The sequence below is a fragment of the Argiope bruennichi genome, chromosome 4 (genome assembly GCF_947563725.1).
Source record: "Argiope bruennichi chromosome 4, qqArgBrue1.1, whole genome shotgun sequence".
In the NCBI taxonomy this organism is placed as follows: Eukaryota; Metazoa; Arthropoda; class Arachnida; order Araneae; family Araneidae; genus Argiope; species Argiope bruennichi.
The window spans coordinates 118,308,533-118,329,439 of NC_079154.1; positions in this window are offsets into that span (position 1 = coordinate 118,308,533).

Here is a 20,907-nt window from a genome sequence, read left to right on the forward strand (position 1 = left end):
GAATAGTTAAATATTTTATATTAGTTATTTTTTTCGGTTTTTTTTTTATTGCAAATTAGTAAGGAAGTCAAAGAATTCTGCACTTTTCTACTCTAACATAGAAAATAAGACGAATGTTGTCTAGATTCCTAATTCGGGTCTTAAAACTACGTCCATTCACTATTTTGTTGAATGTTCAATGCATCATTTAGTAACATAAAATATTACAGTCTCTCCCATATAAAAATAAAAATTAATAAAAAAAAACAGGAGAATTATTGCCATCTTATCAATTTAAAATCCAGAAATGTTACAAGAGGACTGAAATACATCTACTGCCTAAAGTAGTAGAAATAAATTATGAATACTCCTTGACTTTCTTATATGCTTACGTAAAAAGAGCGCATTATGCATATAATTTAATGATATGATGAAAAAAATATGAATATACATTTGAACCACTTCCTAATGACAGAGAATGTCAGAATGATATTATTATGAATTTGTAATACAGTTTCCCTGCTTAATAAACCTCCTGGTAAAGAAGAAAATTTCACGGTCATTCTAATACTTTATTAATTGATTCTGAGTCAAAGAATTTCACCCTTGAAAACAAAGTAACCATTTGGTGACGAATATGGCGAATTTGGTGACAAAAACGAAGATCCCTGAATTTACGAGAATTTTGGTGACACCTCCATTAGAACTCGAGTTCCGCCGCTTGTTCTAGAACATGAGGAGCTTTTTAATGGTAAGTGTAAAATCAGAAGTGCGCAATCAGTAGTTGCGTCGAAAGAAGTAATAGTGGGGTGAATGGATTGCGCTTTTGTGATTGCATAATAAGGTTTGGCTGTTTTTGTACTGTTGTTCACTGCACTTGCTGTTTTGTGCACGCTTTATGTGCATTTTGTATTTATATTGCATGGGATAGTTTTTTACAATAAAAAGTGGTTATCCAGGGTGGAGACTGTTGGATTTTTCACCAAGTATTTTTGGAAAATATTTATTTAACTTTTTGTGTCTATTTCATGAAAACTTCTCGATATAATGTTAGTAACATTGATATAATCAGCAAAGACAACTAGAATTAATAAAAATTATTTAATCTTGTTAATAAATTTTGATGAACTGCGTCCTATCACAAAACAATATCATATTATTTTAAATTATACTTGAATAATAATAATAAAGTATTCTGAATGATTATTTGTACTTCAAAATGGCGGAATTAAATAGAAATGTTCATGTAATTCAGTAACTTTGCTCCGTTAACAAAAACGCTTTATGCTACTATTTCGTTTATTCTGTCCGGTTCTTCTTATGTGGATTCATGTTTTCCTTCATCCTAGATTCTCGTTTTCTTCAATCACGATTCACAAGATTTATAATTGAATCTGCTGAACTTAAATTCATGCTTTAATATTATCTAGCTAAAAAATAGTTATCTCAGATTTTTCATCAGGCAAGCAATTAAACAATCCGAACGTGTGAGTGTTGACAAATTCAGACTGATTTTTACGACCACACACACACACACACACACACACACACACACACACACACACACACATATATATATATATATATATATATAATGGCGCCACCTGCTGAGGGATTCAATGTAATGATTATTTACATTTGTTTGTTATATTTGTAGAAATGAGTTATAACACATTGCAGATTATTAAAAAATGCTCTTAATATAGCATTAATAAAAGAGTGTTCTTAAAAACTATTTTTTTTAAATAAATGTGATTATATTTACAATAGAAATATTCCATTAACTAAAGTCAGTGACTGATATTGTCTTAAAATGGAAACATTAGTCCTATTGACGAATATAAAGGAATTATTTTAATATTAGATATGTTTCTGATTTAGCAGAATTTCTTTGAAAGTCATATATAAAGTAAAAATAAGTCACATTATTTGTTGCACGATTTTTTGAGAGTGCTATTTACATTTCCAAGTTAATTGAATTAATCATGCGATAATTAATCAAGCGATGTGAATATTAACTTGTAAAATGTTATTAAGTCAAAAAAGCATACCTTTTCATCTAAATGAATCTTTCTTTCGCGGATAAAACACAACGATCTCTAAGCATGAAAAATACCATCCTTGGAAAAATGTAAAATCGACCTTAAATAGTAATGAAATCTATGAAAGTTCTGGATTCCATTAATGCAATAGAATTTTACTATTTTTTATTCTTGTATAATGTATTTGTCAGAATTTCAGCTACTTAATGGCAACTGCCTTTTTAGCTTCATTTTAACCTTTTTACATTCTTTAAACACTAAGTGTAATTATTCTAACAGCATTCATTTTTATCTCAAATAGCATTTTCTTATATGTCACCATCAACGCTAATGAAGTCGAAAACTGCTTTAACTATTTAAAAGCTTCAAATGTTAGTTTTATTGCTTTACTAGGCTAGCGTTAAATAAACTTTATATAATTGTAAAGTGCTTAATAATAAAATTATGTTATATCTTCAACAAAGAAGCATTAACAGAGTTGTTAAAGCAAATGAAAAAAAAGTTAATTTTTATGGTTTCGAAGCTTTTAATTTTATCTCAGTTAAAAGTTTCTAGCTAACTTCTAATTATGTTTAGAGAATGAAATGAATTTTATGCGCTGTAATAAAATCAATCTATGCCCGTTTGGAATTAAACGCTTGGAAAAATGTTCCTTCTAATCAAAAAAATGTGAGCATTGCTTATTTATAAAATAATAATGACATTACCTTTCTTCAATGAGCAATCTTATTTTTCTTCAGAATATTTACAATTGTTTTTGTTTATTTTAAATATTACATGATCTTTAAAATTTGACTTCATTGTTGTTGTTTTTAAAAAATTTTCTTAGTATACCTTGTAAGTCTCTAAATGCATCTCTAATGCATCTACCTTACCTGATTCAATGTTATCAGAATATTAAATATTAAATAAACTAGCCTATGTTTTACAGGTGTTCTGAACTATACTATTTTTAAAGGTAAATAAATAGTCAGACAAAACAATTATCCGATAGAAAATGTGAAAAAGGGAATTATAAATTTATTATATATGGTTGGAAATATTGCAGCTCAAATCTTACTATTTAGTTATATCTGAGTAAATTTCGTAACTATCTCCCAGCGCTAACGAGGCGCTGTGACATGGTGGTAAGATCTCAGCATCAGAACCTGATTCTAAAGAATCGGTTAATCCGTTAGGGTGAAACAACCTGGGGCACCCTTTCAATGAGTTTCACGCCAAGTTTTGTACTATTAGCGGTTTTAATTTTAATCTAGAAATGGTCTAAGAATTTTAATAGTATGGGTCATATGTTTCTGAAATTACAAATTTAAAAATTCTTTGCTGGGCAAACTATCAAAAACAAGATGCACATACAACATTTAATTGAACATTTTAGCAGTCATTTATCCCGGAAACCAGCTGGTTGCTAAAAGCTGCTAGGAAAAATAAATACAAGAAAATATTACTTCTTTTAATAACTTACAATAATCCTCTTGGTCATTTTTTATAGTAAAACTTAGTGTGGAAGTTTTATTATTTTTGCTAAATTTCCATAAACTTAAATGTTTATTTTGTCACCATTTAGAGAAAATCAAAGGGCATTCACGTTATATAAGTTTCTTATTATGCTAATTTATTGACTATAACTTTGAAAGATTCACTTTTTCTTTAGCATTCATATGTATGACGATCATCATTGGCTATTTAAGGAACGCCTCTTTTACTGCGTTGCTTCAGCATAAAATTTTATGACGCTCTTGCTATAAAAGATGATAGAAACGAATAGAAATCTGAATACTTTAGAATGTTGCGAAATGGCCGCGTAAATAGAATGTCGGTGTATCGATCGCATGAATAAAAATGGCCGAGCAGAAGTCAGAAAAGACTCATTCCACTTAGAATATTTACAGTTATGCACCTTAATTCTGACAGTACAAGCTGCATTTTTTTTTACACTTTATTACTATTGACAATAACCCAGGTAAAACGTTTTGATGGTCGGGAGAAAGAAACTATTAGAGTTTTCTGATGATATTTAATTAATTCTCTTACGGCATATTTTAAAATGATTATTTTTAAGGAATAAAAAGTCCTTTCTGTTATCATTAATTATTTATTTATTTTGAGTATTTGTAACGCCATTTTATGAACATAATCGTAATTGTATTACAAATATTAAACTTTTTTTATTTTCATCTATAGTATTTAGTATTAACTTGAATAAAAATGCCTCTGCTAAAAGTCTTCGTCAAGAGACTGATGAATTTTGATAAATTATGCATCCAAAACTATATTTGGAATTACTTTCTCTCTATTTATCTATCTCTCAGTGATCTGAACTCGAAAAAGTCGAGGGTTGACTCTTCCCAAAGATCCAAAATAACAATTCAGGGAATGATTCGTAATCTCGAAAACAATCAAGATCTTTTCAGTTTTGAAAAACTCTTTCTAAGAATAGCAATATATATATATATATATATATTACTATTCTTGGAAAGAGTTTTTCAAAACTGAAAAAAGATCTTTATATATATATATATATATATATATATATATATCAAGATCTTTATATATATCACGACGATCAAAAGTACGTACGAAAGATAAGCAATTATTGGTTTATGCAAGATGGTGCTAGATTAATCGGGCTGGATTCCATTACGGAAGCAGAGTGGTCATGATCCCCGGATCTTAAACCATGCGACTTTTTTTATGCGGACGTTTGGAAGACACAGTGTATCTCACATAGGCCTGTATGACTTGAGAGCAACAATTGAAACCTAGGTCAATGTAACCGGAACACATGTTTTGCAGAAAACAACTGCGAAATTCCATTCCAGACTTCGCCGTATCATTTGTTCGAACGACCGACATTTCGAAAATCTGTTGTATTGAATATTCTCAATAAAAATTGATTTTCACTTGTGTTTTCGTTTATTGTGCGTTTAGTTTTTTTCCATTTCTTGAAGTTTTTATAACACAAGCTTCACGCATTAATTAGACTATGCAGCTATATTTGGGAACCCCACATGTTATACACCAAAATACTCGTCTTGACGTGTTCTATCCTAATCTGTAAATATTAGACGCTGCACACCTTGTGGGACACTCTGTATATTCTATTAACATTGTGATCCATTATTTGTTTTCATAAGCCTATTGTCGAAGATGAATTGGTTATTGATTCAGAGTGAGATTATCTATGCAAAAGAAAAAAATGGGCCAAATGATATTCTGGCGAAAATGTAATTGTCAGCGCTGACGAGATCTCTAAATTTCAAATCTGCACCTGAAAAGAAAACTATCTTTCATTAGGAAGTATTAATGAAATAATCGACATGACACAAAATTTAACTTTAAAAAAATATTTAATTAACATTCACTTATGGACAAAACATAACAGGCACACATTTAATACAAGAGCAACATGTTACACCTTCAAACTTTGAACATCAACTTGCTCTCTTCTTACACCGTATCTCTCACGCCGTTCAATACTCGAATTCTCTTCACTTCATCTCACTCACTGTTTCCCTTTTTTTCGCAGCGCCTCCCCCTCCCCCAGTAATTTTTTATTATTGTTATTGTAATCATATGAAGTGCCTTTTTAGGATTTATGAGTTTTGAAGATAAAATGGGAATTATCTCCTGTATGTATTTAGCAGAAATTCATTTTTAAAGTTATGAGTTTTGAAATTTTTCAAGTTACAATATAATTTATACTATTTCAAAAACATCAAGATTAAACGCAGACAATAAATATGTAAGGTTTTCAATCAAATTTAAACCTATTAATGTTTCGGATAATTTTTTTGTAATTTTACTTTGTCGTAAGCTCTTCCATATCGATTTAAATATATTTAATCAATATTTGACAGAAAAATAAAGAAATATTTTGGAAGAAAAGTGTTTTTGAAATGTATTTTTGAAAATAAGTTTTAAACACGTTATGTATTTGTCTAGTTTGGATCTAATTAATGTTTTTTTGTATGCATATATAATAGAACTGTGATGTGAAATTGTACACATTTCAGATAAATAATCACTTTCAACTATGAAATTGAAATAATTAATTAAATTTTAATTTTTAAGTATTCAATATTAAGAAATGAATGATTTCCATTTCCATATTAAGACGAATTTCCTTTGTTATAATGAAATATTTAAAGAGAATTGCATTAATAATGAGGTACCCTTTTTTATGAGAAAATAAGGGACCCTCTATTCGCTTACAGGTAAGCTTAAAAGAGGAAAGAATAATTACTCTTCAACGCCTGGATAGTATACCAATTTTGTTTTGTTTATGTCAACGTATATTGTGTAGGACAGTATCATTAGTATTTGATAACTATTTACTAGAAATAATCTATAATTTACATGATTTTTTAAGCGATAATTCAAAACTATTATACCAAGAAATCATTTCGTGAAAAATTGTTAATTTTATTTTCATTGGGAATAGATCAGGAAGAGAATTTTCCCATGGAAATCAAAATGACCCCAAATCGTTTCTCATTGCTAAGAAATAGAGTAAAATTCAATGTAGTTTATCAGAATCATTATTTTAAAAAGACAGTTTAATATTGTTGTATATTTGTAATATCGCTTCCCTGCGTAGTTAGATCACTGGTATGAAGAGAATTATACACACAATGACCGCTGAATTGTTGCCAGACCAGTGACTCTGCTTTGACGACAAACTTGGGGAATAATTGACTATTTGCCAAGGAACTTTGAGAAAAAATGCAGTTTGAAGGAATTACCTCACTTTTTGCGATATCTACATCAGAAGCAAAGATACGATATCTTTCTAGAAGTTTCTTCGCCCTGTTGTGAAACTATAAAAAGCAGAGAATAAAAACTGGAGCAATCGAATCGGGAGATTAGTTGGAAAAGGAAATGTCTCAACTATTCTTATTTTTTGAGGTGTTGATTTCCTGTGAGTTCTCTATATTTTCTTTGTGCAGTTGCAGTTGCTGCGTTTGTTGTTCTTGTGTGCGCTTCATCTATGATTTACTACTATGTATTCGCCCTGTTGTGAAACTATAAAAAGCAGAGAATAAAAACAGGAGCAATCGAATCGGGAGATTAGTTGGAAATGGAAATGTCTCAACTATTCCTATTTTTTGAGGTGTTGATTTCCTGTGAGTTCTCTATATTTTCTTTGTGTAGTTGCAGTTGCTGCGTTTATTGTTCTTGTGTGCGCTCCATCTATGATTTACTACTATGTATTCGCCCTGTTGTGAAACTATAAAAAGCAGAGAATAAAAACAGGAGCAATCGAATTGGGAGATTAGTTGGAAAAGGCAATGTCTCAACTATTCTTATTTTTTGAGGTGTTGATTTCCTGTGAGTTTTCTATATTTTCTTTGTGCAGTTGCAGTTGCTGCGTTTGTTGTTCTTGTGTGCGCTTCAACTGTGATTTACTATTATGTATTCGAGTTTCTGAGCTGAGTAAAACGGCGTTGTCTGTTACTAAGACCATTGGTCTTTTTTTTTTTTTTTTTTTTTTTTACTATTCACTTTTTTAATGGATTTTCTCTATCATTTTCGAAATTATTTATTTAGAATCAACTATGAAATGATACATTTCACTAACCAAAAAGTCTCTACATTTCTTAAGTGCCTGAAAAAGAATTAAATGAATTGTTTTTCAATTTAAAATGCATTTTTTTGATAATTGAATATCGAGTGCACTGCAGATTTCTTTCGAAAAATAGGTGCTGCGCTATTTAACGAAAGAAAATTTTCATTTTCTATCTCAGAGATCCAAAAATGATAAGCCTTTCTTACTTAAGAAAATCCATCTCAAAAGTCGATTGTTTAAGAAATGCATTTTTGTTAGCAACTGTCTTTGTTTTTCTTGCTACTTGAAATTCCATAAATGTCTAAGCAAAATTATGTATAAAACGGGACAAATTTGCATTACAGTAGCAAAATATGAATTTATGCAATTTTTTGAGATTGTTATTCAAAATTCGTTGCAAGAAAAGCGTGACTAAAAGTAATATCTGAAATTGTGTTCTAATGCTAAGAGATGCATCATTCTGCTTCCCACCAACATTTAAAGATAGTAAACCCTTGCGGGAAATATATTTTAGAGATAGTAAATCCTTGCGGGAAAGATTTTTTTTTATTCTTTAGTCCTTTTTTTATTTACTTATGTATAAATAAACGAATAATTTAGAGAATAAAAAGCTTATTTTCTCAGTCTCGATTTGAATAGACAAATTTTAGCAAAATAAGGAAACATATAAATTTTTGTATGTTACTTACTTTTATATATATTACCCAGATAGCACAGCCTGTTACACAATATTGTACAATCTTGCGCCGTATTAAATGGTATTAATCAATATTCCACAATATTGTACAATCTTGTGCCGTATTAAAGGATATTAATCAATATTCCACAATATTGTACAATCTTGTGCCGTATTAAAGGATATTAATCAATATTCCACAATATTGTACAATCTTGTGACGTATTAAAGGATATTAATCAATATTCCACAATATTGTACAATCTTGTGACGTATTAAAGGATATTAATCAATATTCCACAATATTGTACAATCTTGTGCCGTATTAAAGGATATTAATCAATATTCCCCAATATTGTACAATCTTGTGACGTATTAAAGGATATTAATCAATATTCCACAATATTGTACAATCTTGTGCCGTATTAAAGGATATTAATCAATATTCCACAATATTGTACAATCTTGTGACGTATTAAAGGATATTAATCAATATTCCACAATATTATGCCATATTACGAATATTGATCAATGTCTTTCAATATTGTACAGTAATTGCGTGGTATGAATACAATGAGAAAGTTCTAAAATCGTAAATAATTAGGGTTCACGTTTCACAATTCCCTGGGTCAAAGAAACACATCGTTTGTATAATGTCTGTCTGTCTTGAACATTATAACTCAAAAACAGTATTATTTAGACGATGAAATTTGTTATATGGCCTTCCCAGCAAATATGCAGATTTCAAAGAAGTTTTAAACGAAACCCATTTAGTGAAATTAAACCTAATTGCTTTTCGAGTACAAATAAATGCAATAATTAGAAAATATAAGGAACTAATTAAGTAAAATTTCGTACATGGTTTAAGAATCTAAAAATGTAGATATTTAACGCATTTCAAGCCATACTTGTAGGAAGATTAACCAACTGCCTGTCTCTACTTCCGCATGGCACACTTAAACGCAATAATTCAGACACAATGAATTAAAAAACAACTGGTAGGTGATCTTGTGATTTCAATTATAAATCTACGGCAAATTTCGTCTTAAATACGTTGGACAAAAGGAGCCTCGAACAGATTTTTCCGTGCATGTGTATTGGCAGAATCTCAGCAATTAATCATCAAAATAAAATCGCCCAAAATTGATATTTCATAACTATTGTTCTCCTCATGATATTAATTCCGAAGTCTGTTTCTTTACAATGTTAGGAAGCACAAAGTTCTCATATATGGGTGTTGTAAAAATCAGTGCACTTACTTTATTTATGCATATGCCCAAGATACTTAGCGGTAGTAGGGGATTGAATCTTTTAATACAGACTACGTGGCAAATTTCTGGGAATATCACCACCTCCAGTTTAACATATTTAAACTGTTTCGTTTTTATAGTTTTCTCCATCTCAGGCTACTGTCATTTCCCAGCCTTTGATTTTCTCTCTTTCTTATCCTCGGCCATCTGCTAAGCTATAAATATTTTATATTTAAAGGTATATAAATGAATAATTAACTAAAATATCGATGGTAGTATGAATACGCGTGAAATCAACAGCAATATTTATCATTTAAGTACAAACTAACTCAGTTCTAAGAAATTTGCAAACAAATCGAAATTCATAATGAAGCATTTATAAAAAATGAGTTCGCATTAAGCAACATATTATCAATTATATTAAATAATGTGTGTATAAAGAATTAACACATTTATGTATTTAGTTGTATATATATTATTTAGTTGTTTAGTTATCAGTTATTTAGTTGCTGGTATCAACTAAATAATCTGTGGACAAGATATTCACACACTTATGTAAAATATGCTATATTTTTACAAAATTTAGTCAAAAATATTTTTGAAAAATCTGCATTGCCTAATTATTTCTATAAAAATACTGGAAAACAGATAAATAAAATATACTTTTCTTATGTTGTCATATGAAGGACAACTTGTTGGCAATGGACACATTTTCTTGCAATTTTTTTTTCTCCATAAAATATAAGAGAGAAGGAAAAAAATAAAATGTTTTCCTTCATTTTTTTCGCAGCAAAACTTATAACAACAGCATCAAGAAAGTTTTACACAGCCGTCGTCTCATTTTATGGATGAATTCCCTGAGCCGAGGAAACTAGCATTAAATATTTTTCTACAGTTGCCGACATCTCCTGCAGCCGGATTTCGTGCATCAATAACTTCAGGAGGGCAGATGGATGGTATTCGGTTGTGCATTCGACACGAAAAAAATAACAGGAATTCTAAATGAAGCAGCTAGAAATCAAGAGAATTACAAATAAATGATCCTAACCTTTTGGTAGGATCTGCTCAAAATCTCATTCTTGGGTAATTCTTCAGATATCGATTAATTTGAATCGCGTATGGATATGGCTTGAGTTCCGAAAGAAGGATTCTTTAATGATGATAGTTGCCATAACTTAGTATGAAAAGTTTGAAGTATCGCCATTAAAGATTAAAAGTTTTTGGGAAAAAAATATTCTTACTTTTTTAGAAAATAATTTTTTTTTTTGAGTACAGTGTGGTTATAATTAAAGTTCCACTTTGAAATGGTTATAAAAGATAAAATACTGGTTACTCAAATGTTATCAAACTTGGTAATAGTTTAATAGAAATCATGAAAATTTCTTTTCAGCCAAAAAAAAAAAAAAAAAAAAAAGGTTCAAAAACTTACCACCAAGGGAGAAATGACGTTGTATGGCATTGACGCGGAGATATCAGTTAAAAGTGCGTTTAATCGTTTCTGAAACTTGTTACAAAGCATGTTCAATGTGGCATCCACTATTCTCTGAAATCAAGTTAAATTCCATTACAGCATTCTCAATGGAGCTCTTAGCATATAGGAAGGAATGTTAGCACATGTCGGTGTATCTCATCTTTCAGTTCCACCGAATTGTTTAGATTATCACCATAAACAGTACTTTTTGAGATAACCCACTTTGAACATGCTTTGTAACACGTTTCAGAAACGATTTATCACATCTTAAACCGATGTCTTCATGTTCTATTTTGTTATCAATATTATAATATTCCCCCTGGTGGTGTGTTTTTGAACTTTTTTTTTTAGAGGAAGAGAAATTCCCATAATCTCTTTTAAACTATTACCAAGTTTGATAGCATTTGATCCAGTAATTTTCCTTTTATGATTATTCCAAAGTGGAACTTTAGTTATAACCATCCTGTATATTGGATAGTATTAATGTTAAGAAAAAAAAATGTTAATGGTCATGTCATTTGTATCTCTATGTTCAAAATGATATATGATTTCAAAATTGTTTTGTATCGTTTTAAGCTAATTGATTTTTTTTTGAATTTTTTTTAACCAAAACAATTTTTTGTGCACAATTTTTTTTTTAATTATCTCCTTAAATACAGCTTTTTAAAATTTATTTTTATAACTGGGCATGAAATAGGATTAAATAAATCTTTTAGCGTAAGGATACATGGGAAACAACATTGAAGTATTCTATACTTTTATTTATGTCTGCGTACTTTCAAACATCTTTTCAATAGTTTTGACATTTTGAGTAATTATGTGTTTGTGTCTTGATTTGCTTCCTATTTGAAAAAAAATTTAAATACAATTCTGTAACATGTTTCCCAAAATATTTTCAAAAACAAAATGTCTTTATTTTTAATAAAATCAGACATGGCCTTTTAAAAGGCATTTCAAAGAGTAAGTTGTTTCTCTTCTTTTTATTTGACGTATAGATGAAATATCCCTTATGCTACTGATTATGTAATTAGCATTCATTTATCAAAGCAAAATAGTTATTTTGACTAAATGTCTTATTCTTGTAATCTAACGATTAGTATAAAAGACTTGTAAAGATAACAATTTTTAGAATTAATAGGTAGGCATTATTGTAAATCAATAATTATGTTTTTCAAATTCCTAAATTCTAAAATTATTCCTTACACCTATAACTGCCGCAATTTAGAGCACCTACTGTGAACTTGTACTTTACTTTGTTGGAATAAAAATCACATTCGTTACCAGTTAGCTGTATTGGTTCCTTATATTCACTTCACTTGTCCAATTTGTCCATGCAGATGATGTTTGCGGACATACTTTCCTATGTGAAATCGGTTTACTGACGTATTTCCTACGTCCCCACGAAATTTTAACGATAAGTTTTGAATCATCCTGCATATTTTACAATATTATAAAAATACTAAGCAATATTCGCAATATTTTATAATATTGTTGAGTTTTGAAAGATATAATATAATGTCACAAATATTGTATAACATTGTGCCACATTTTGGGCTATCTAGGTACAATTTAAAGTTTAACGATTATTTGCCTTTCATTAAAGAAACTCATTTTAATCTGAGAAGAAACTTGGCAGCCTAGGCAAGTGAATCTGTATATCATAACAATAAAAATGTTTTTCATTTAATGAAACTTGACCGAAGTGAAATGGGTTTTGTTATAATATTACAGAGCGTTTCAGCAAACATATATTTTAATCCTTTAAAAAATAAAATTAGGAAACAAATAACATTTTTGCAGGAAGACAGGATTGAAAGTAATATTGTTTTTAGATAGTTCATGCAAAGGAGTATGTTACTTAATTATACTGACTGTTTACAACCACTGAATTGGAGAGCTGTTTTCTAATCCTATCTCATTTCATAAATATTCAGTATAAACTGTTTCAGGGTTGTAATAATTTCCTATAATAATAAAATCGGACAGAAAGATAAATCTTCTTTATTAATAGTCTTGTTGATAAGAATTTTATAAATTGTCTTTTATGAGTCATTTTATTTTACTTAATTATACTGGCGGCTTATAACTACTGAATTAGAGAGCCATTTTCTAATCCTATCTCTTTTCATAAACATTCTATATGAACTATTTCAGGAGCATAATAATTTCCTAGAATATTAAAATCTGAAAGAAAGATGTCTTTTTTTATTAGTAATCTTTTATGATAGTCTTTTTATTTTACTTAATTATACTGACAGTTTATAACTACTGAATTAGTGAGCTGTTTTCTAATCCTATCTCTTTTCATAAATATTCTATATGAACTATTTCAGGGGCATAATAATTTCCTAGAATATTAAAATCTGAAAGAAAGATAAGTCTTTTTTTTATTAGTAATCTTTTATGATAGTCTTTTTATTTTACTTCTATTATACTGGCAGTTTATAACTACTGAATTAGAGAGCCGTTTTCTAATCCTATCTCTTTTCATAAATATTTTATATAAACTATTTCAGAAGTAGAATAATTTCCTATAGTAATAAATTCTGGAAAAAAGGTAAGTCTTTTTAGTTTTGCTTAAGATTATATATATATATATAATAATCACTTGCATTCACTGCATTTCACATAACTATGACATCTAAAAGACAAAAAAAAAAAAAAAGATGATATGAAGAAAATTCTTTTGCTAAGCATTCCGACTAAATTATTTTTCCTGCGGGATAAAAACTATTCATAGATAGTTAAGGAAACTATGATCGTTACTACATTTTTTTCTTTCCAAATCATCATTCGGATAAATTACATGAGTACTCTGATTCTGAAGAAGTGGATTTCTAAAAAGTTTTCTGTAGAAAGAAAAATGATATCCGCTTTTTGTAAATGTGTCAAGGTGTCATTTATGATTATGACTGCCCATTATGATTCCTAAAAAGTATTTGCTGGGCACACCATAATGGATTAAAAAGTAATCTTTTAATAACACCAGTTTCAATCCAACTATGAGGATAATTTCTTTGAAAAGCTTTTCAATTTTAAATCTCATATCTAACTTAGTATCATATTTTGCTGAATTGTAGACTCACAAGGGTAATTTATTTTTCCTCGAATAAGAATTGCAAATTATTGTCGAAATTGAAATAATCTGAAAAATTTTCAACTTGTATTTAAAATCATGGATGAGATAAAATTTACAAATCATATATTTTACACGGAGAGTGTAGTTGAAATTGTTATATACAAAAGATAATATCTAAAATTACTAATAACACCAGTTAATATCCCAAAATTTTAATAACACTAATTTCAATCCTACTGTGAGGATAATTTTCTTGAAACAGAGTAATAGTTTTATCAATTTTAAAACTCATATCTAACTTAGTATCATGCTTTGTTGAATTGTTAAAAATGTGCAAATAAATCTCAGATTTTTTATCCTAAATCTTTCGTAAAAAGCGATTTCTTAAGATTGTAGTTGAATTTCATGTGTATCTGGCAGTTAAAAATAATGTTCAATTGTTTGAAAGAGTCCAAAACTAATAGAAATAACATTTTGTCAGAAATAATTATAATACAATTTCACTAAAAGGAAAGATATTAGAGCTCATTATAACAAATGGATGCTAATTTCTTTATATAAAAAGAAAAAGTTCTGAATTCGTTTGATTGCTTGGGTTGAAACTAAAAGACAATCTTAAAATAAACACTGTTAAAGACAAATTAAGCCATAGTCCGTCAGCTATCAAGTTTCTGAATCTTCATAAAAAAAAAACCTTATTGCAAAAAAAAAAAAAAAAAAAAAGGATGCAATGGTGATTTCCTACATCGGATCCGGTTTTAGAAAAATTTTCAAAGAACGATTTTCTGCGTTTCAACCTATTTCAGTGTAATAATCAAAGACTATATATGCTCGAGGTGTTATAGAAGCGATTAGTTAGGACGACTTTCTACGTTCCAATCAGTTAAAGGGTTAAAAACATTCAACGAATTAAAACAAATAATACTGCTCGTAATCGATACGGTATCAGTTCTCCGAATTTACAGGAAATCAATAATGACAAAAAAATAATTTTCATTCTCTGTGAGTTGTGTGAACAAAACAAATTTCTTGTGCTTACAATAAAATGTGATTCAGTGTGAAAAGACTTTAATTCATACAATAAAATATTCTTCAGCAAAAGACATCGATATATTCTTTCAAAAGACAACTTTGTCATATCATTCCTGAATAACATAGTGGCATCTGTAAAAACGCAGTGGTTTAATTATCCTTCCACACATACAGGGTGATTCAAAACTTATCGTCCAAATTTCGTGAGGAGGTAGGGAATACATCAGGAAATATACACACATTTCACATAGGAAAATATGTTCACTAACGTCATCTGCATGGACAAAATAGACAAGTGAAGTGAACACAAGGAAATATTACAGTTAAGTGGTAACGAATGCTACTTTTATTCTAACAAGGAAAAGTGCAGGTTCACAGAAGGTGCTCAAAATTGCGAATATTTACATGAACACAACGCCGTTCCATTATTACATTCCTATAACGTTCCAAACATTTTCATTAAAAATAAAACGCTTGCGGTTGTTGCGATTTATGCAACGAAGTCCATTTCACTATCGACGAGGTTCTCGTACACTTAGCATTTCATGCCTCACACAAAACGAAATCCATGGGCGATAAATCAGGTGACCTTGGTGGCTGAGCGATCTGTCTACATCTGCCAATTCTTCGAGCTCTGAATTTTCATTTCATGTAATCATGCGCAACAATTGTGCAATGGGCTGGAGCACCGCCATGTTAATGCCACATAACTCGGCGGATATGTGTAGGAACAGCGGCCAGAAAAGTTGTCAACATTTTCTCGGTAAAGATTAAGTATTTCGGACGGCCAATCGGGGTGGTAACAAGTAAGTAAGTAATAATAATAAGTAAGTAAGTAACAAGTAAGGTCCCAACAAACAGTCACCATTGATTCCAGTCCACACATTCATGGCTAAACTATGTTGCGCAGCGTGACTTCTTGTTCCAAATTCGACTTAAATCTAGGCGATCTGTACATTGATTGGGTACACACTGCTCCTTCTACATACGCATGCCTATATTAGCGGACATATTTCCCTATGTGAAATCGGTTTTCTGACATATTCCCTACCTCCCCACAAAATTTGAAGGATGAGTTTTGAATCATCCTGTATATGTAAAAAACATGGAATCTATGCAGAGGTATAAAAAAAGATGAATTAATGTACGAATAAAATTCATTTGAATATAATACGACTAAATTTTCTAAACGAATTACACCTTCTTTTAGTTAGTTATCTTAAGAAATAAAATATTTCAGTCATTAAAAGATTGCCATAAATAAACTTTAAACCGTGAATTATTTTCTTTAGCTTAAAAATACGTTGCCTTATTTTCCAAAAACAAAATTCTTGTATCTGTTCAAATACTATTCACATCAGACACGACTGAAAACTTATAAAAGATAGAAGCATTGCTAAAGATAATTCTTAATCAGCAATAGGGATTTTTTTTCCGATGTGTTGTTTTGGATATTTTAAAAATATATTTTTCGCTAAAGTAAAGAAATATTTTATTTCGAATTCTCCTAATTTTGATGAGCACGACTAAAATATGCATTCATTATAATTTTAATTCAATTTAAGATCACGAAATCATTAAACACGTTGAAGATTATTCAAACAATAGAAAAATAAATTGTCATTACGTTGCATGTAGCTTTCAAATTTCTCTCTTAATTTATCGTGGTTTGTTGGATATCGTGGATATGTTGGTTTAATATTAATTTTTTGTAGACTCACGAGGGAAATTTATTTTTCTTTGAGTAGGATTTGTAAATTATTTACAAAATTCAAATAGTCTTAAAAATTTACAATTTATACATAAAAGCATCGATGAGAAAAAAATTTATAAATCATATATTTTACACGAAGAGTACAATTGAAATTGCTATACACAAAAATTAATATCTTAAAATAAAAAAAATGGGCCTAGAAATGAATTTGAAGGGTGAAACGCTTTTCATGTAGTCTAATTACTATCGTAGAAACCACAAAAAGATAAATTACTTCTTTGTGTCTCGGAAAACTTCTGAATACTCTTTGCAAAAATTTGCATATAAATGAATCCATTTATATTTTTATTCTCCGACGGGAACATTGATTTTCTTTTTTAGTTTTATTTTAACAGCAGAGAGTGTGAAAGTTTTTAAGTTAAAGTAAATAGTGAAATCATTTTATTTTTCCGAAGAACATTTATAAATATGCCGGCGCCCTGGCCTAGGGATCGCGCGTCTTACCCGTGATCTGGGCGTTCCTTGTTCGGGCATGGTTATTCTTTACCCTATTTTCTATTTCGTGTATGAAAGAGCCCACCTCCCCCTGTGAAAAGGGGTTGTGCAAGCGAATGTGTGAGTGTGAGAGTGTTCATATGTGATAAAGTCGTGTGTTCATATGTGTGAGTGTTAAGACATATGATATGAGATAAAGTCGTATGTTCATATGTGTGAGTGTTCAGACATATGATATGAGATAAAGTCGTATGTTCATATGTGTGAGTGTTCAGACATATGATATGAGATAAAGTCGTATGTTCATATGTGTGAGTGTTCAGACATATGATATGAGATAAAGTCGTATGTTCATATGTGTGAGTGTTCAGACATATGATAAGAGATAAAGTCGTATGTTCATATGTGTGAGTGTTCAGACATATGATATGAGATAAAGTCGTATGTTCATATGTGTGAGTGTTCAGACATATGATATGAGATAAAGTCAGACTTATGCCCTCCAGTGCTCAGGGGTCTTTATCCTCAGAAGCTACTGCACCCTTCTTTCCCCTATCTTTTGTCTTGATTTAAATTGGTTCATATGTGATAAAGTCATATATGTTCATATGTGGTAGTGTTCATATGAGATAAAGTCAGACTTCTGCCCTCCAGTGCTCAGGGGTCTTTATCCTCAGAAGCTACTGTGGACTTCTTTCCCTCATCTTTTGTCTTTGTTTGAATTGGTTCATATGTGATAAAGTCGTATATGTTCATATGTGTGTGTATTCATATGAGATAAAGTCAGACTTCTGCCCTCCGATGCTCAGGGGTCTTTATCCTCAGAAGCTACTGTACCCTTCTTTCCCCTATCTTTTGTCTTTTTTTGAATTGGTCCATACGTGATAAAGTCGTATATGTTCATATGTGTGTGTATTCATATGAGATAAAGTCGGACTTCTGCCCTCCGATGCTCAGCGGTCTTTATCCTCAGAAGCTACTGTACCCTTCTTTCCACTATCTTTTGTCTTTGTTTGAATTGGTTCATACGTGATAAAGTCATATATGTTCATATGTGTGTGTATTCATATGAGATAAAGGCAAACTTCTGCCCTCCAGTGCTCAGGGGTCTTTATCCTCAGAAGCTACTGTACCCTTCTTTCCCCTATCTTTTGTCTTGATTTAAATTGGTTCATATGTGATAAAGTCATATATGTTCATATGTGGTAGTGTTCATATGAGATAAAGTCAGACTTCTGCCCTCCAGTGCTCAGGGGTCTTTATCCTCAGAAGCTACTGTAACCTTCTTTCCCCTATCTTTTGTCTTTTTTTGAATTGGTCCATACGTGATAAAGTCGTATATGTTCATATGTGTGTGTATTCATATGAGATAAAGTCGGACTTCTGCCCTCCGATGCTCAGCGGTCTTTATCCTCAGAAGCTACTGTACCCTTCTTTCCACTATCTTTTGTCTTTGTTTGAATTGGTCCATACGTGATAAAGTCGTATATGTTCATATGTGTGTGTATTCATATGAGATAAAGGCAAACTTCTGCCCTCCAGTGCTCAGGGGTCTTTATCCTCAGAAGCTACTGCACCCTTCTTTCCCCTATCTTTTGTCTTGATTTAAATTGGTTCATATGTGATAAAGTCATATATGTTCATATGTGGTAGTGTTCATATGAGATAAAGTCAGACTTCTGCCCTCCAGTGCTCAGGGGTCTTTATCCTCAGAAGCTACTGTGGACTTCTTTCCCTCATCTTTTGTCTTTGTTTGAATTGGTTCATATGTGATAAAGTCGTATATGTTCATATGTGTGTGTATTCATATGAGATAAAGGCAAACTTCTGCCCTCCAGTGCTCAGGGGTCTTTATTCTCAGAAGCTACTGTACCCTTCTTTCCCCTATCTTTTGTCTTGATTTAAATTGGTTCATATGTGATAAAGTCGTATATGTTCATATGTGTGTGTATTCATATGAGATAAAGGCAAACTTCTGCCCTCCAGTGCTCAGGGGTCTTTATCCTCAGAAGCTACTGCACCCTTCTTTCCCCTATCTTTTGTCTTTGTTTGAATTGGTTCATACGTGATAAAGTCATATATGTTCATATGTGTGTGTATTCATATGAGATAAAGGCAAACTTCTGCCCTCCAGTGCTCAGGGGTCTTTATCCTCAGAAGCTACTGTACCCTTCTTTCCCCTATCTTTTGTCTTGATTTAAATTGGTTCATATGTGATAAAGTCAGATATGTTCATATGTGGGAGTGTTCATATGAGATGAAGTCAGACTTCTGCCTCCCGGTGCTCAGGGGGCTTTATCCACAGAAGCTACTGCACCCTTCTTTCCCCTATCTTTTGTCTTTGTTTGAATTGGTTCATACGTGATAAAGTCATATATGTTCATATGTGTGTGTATTCATATGAGATAAAGGCAAACTTCTGCCCTCCAGTGCTCAGGGGTCTTTATCCTCAGAAGCTACTGTACCCTTCTTTCCCCTATCTTTTGTCTTGATTTAAATTGGTTCATATGTGATAAAGTCATATATGTTCATATGTGGTAGTGTTCATATGAGATGAAGTCAGACTTCTGCCTCCCGGTTCTCAGGGGGCTTTATCCACAGAAGCTACTGCACCCTTCTTTCCCCTATCTTTTGTCTTTGTTTGAATTGGTTCATACGTGATAAAGTCATATATGTTCATATGTGTGTGTATTCATATGAGATAAAGGCAAACTTCTGCCCTCCAGTGCTCAGGGGTCTTTATCCTCAGAAGCTACTGTACCCTTCTTTCCCCTATCTTTTGTCTTTGTTTGAATTGGTTCATACGTGATAAAGTCATATATGTTCATATGTGTGTGTATTCATATGAGATAAAGGCAAACTTCTGCCCTCCAGTGCTCAGGGGTCTTTATCCTCAGAAGCTACTGTACCCTTCTTTCCACTATCTTTTGTCTTTGTTTGAATTGGTTCATACGTGATAAAGTCATATATGTTCATATGTGTGTGTATTCATATGAGATAAAGGCAAACTTCTGCCCTCCAGTGCTCAGCGGTCTTTATCCTCAGAAGCTACTGTACCCTTCTTTCCCCTATCTTTTGTCTTTGTTTGAATTGGTTCATACGTGATAAAGTCATATATGTTCATATGTGTGTGTATTCATATGAGATAAAGGCAAACTTCTGCCCTCCAGTGCTCAGGGGTCTTTATCCTCAGAAGCTACTGTACCCTTCTTTCCCCTATCTTTTGTCTTGATTTAAATTGGTTCATATGTGATAAAGTCGTATATGTTCATATGTGTGTGTATTCATATGAGATAAAGGCAAACTTCTGCCCTCCAGTGCTCAGGGGTCTTTATCCTCAGAAGCTACTGCACCCTTCTTTCCCCTATCTTTTGTCTTTGTTTGAATTGGTTCATACGTGATAAAGTCATATATGTTCATATGTGTGTGTATTCATATGAGAAAAAGGCAAACTTCTGCCCTCCAGTGCTCAGGGGTCTTTATCCTCAGAAGCTACTGCACCCTTCTTTCCCCTATCTTTTGTCTTGATTTAAATTGGTTCATACGTGATAAAGTCATATATGTTCATATGTGTGTGTATTCATATGAGATAAAGGCAAA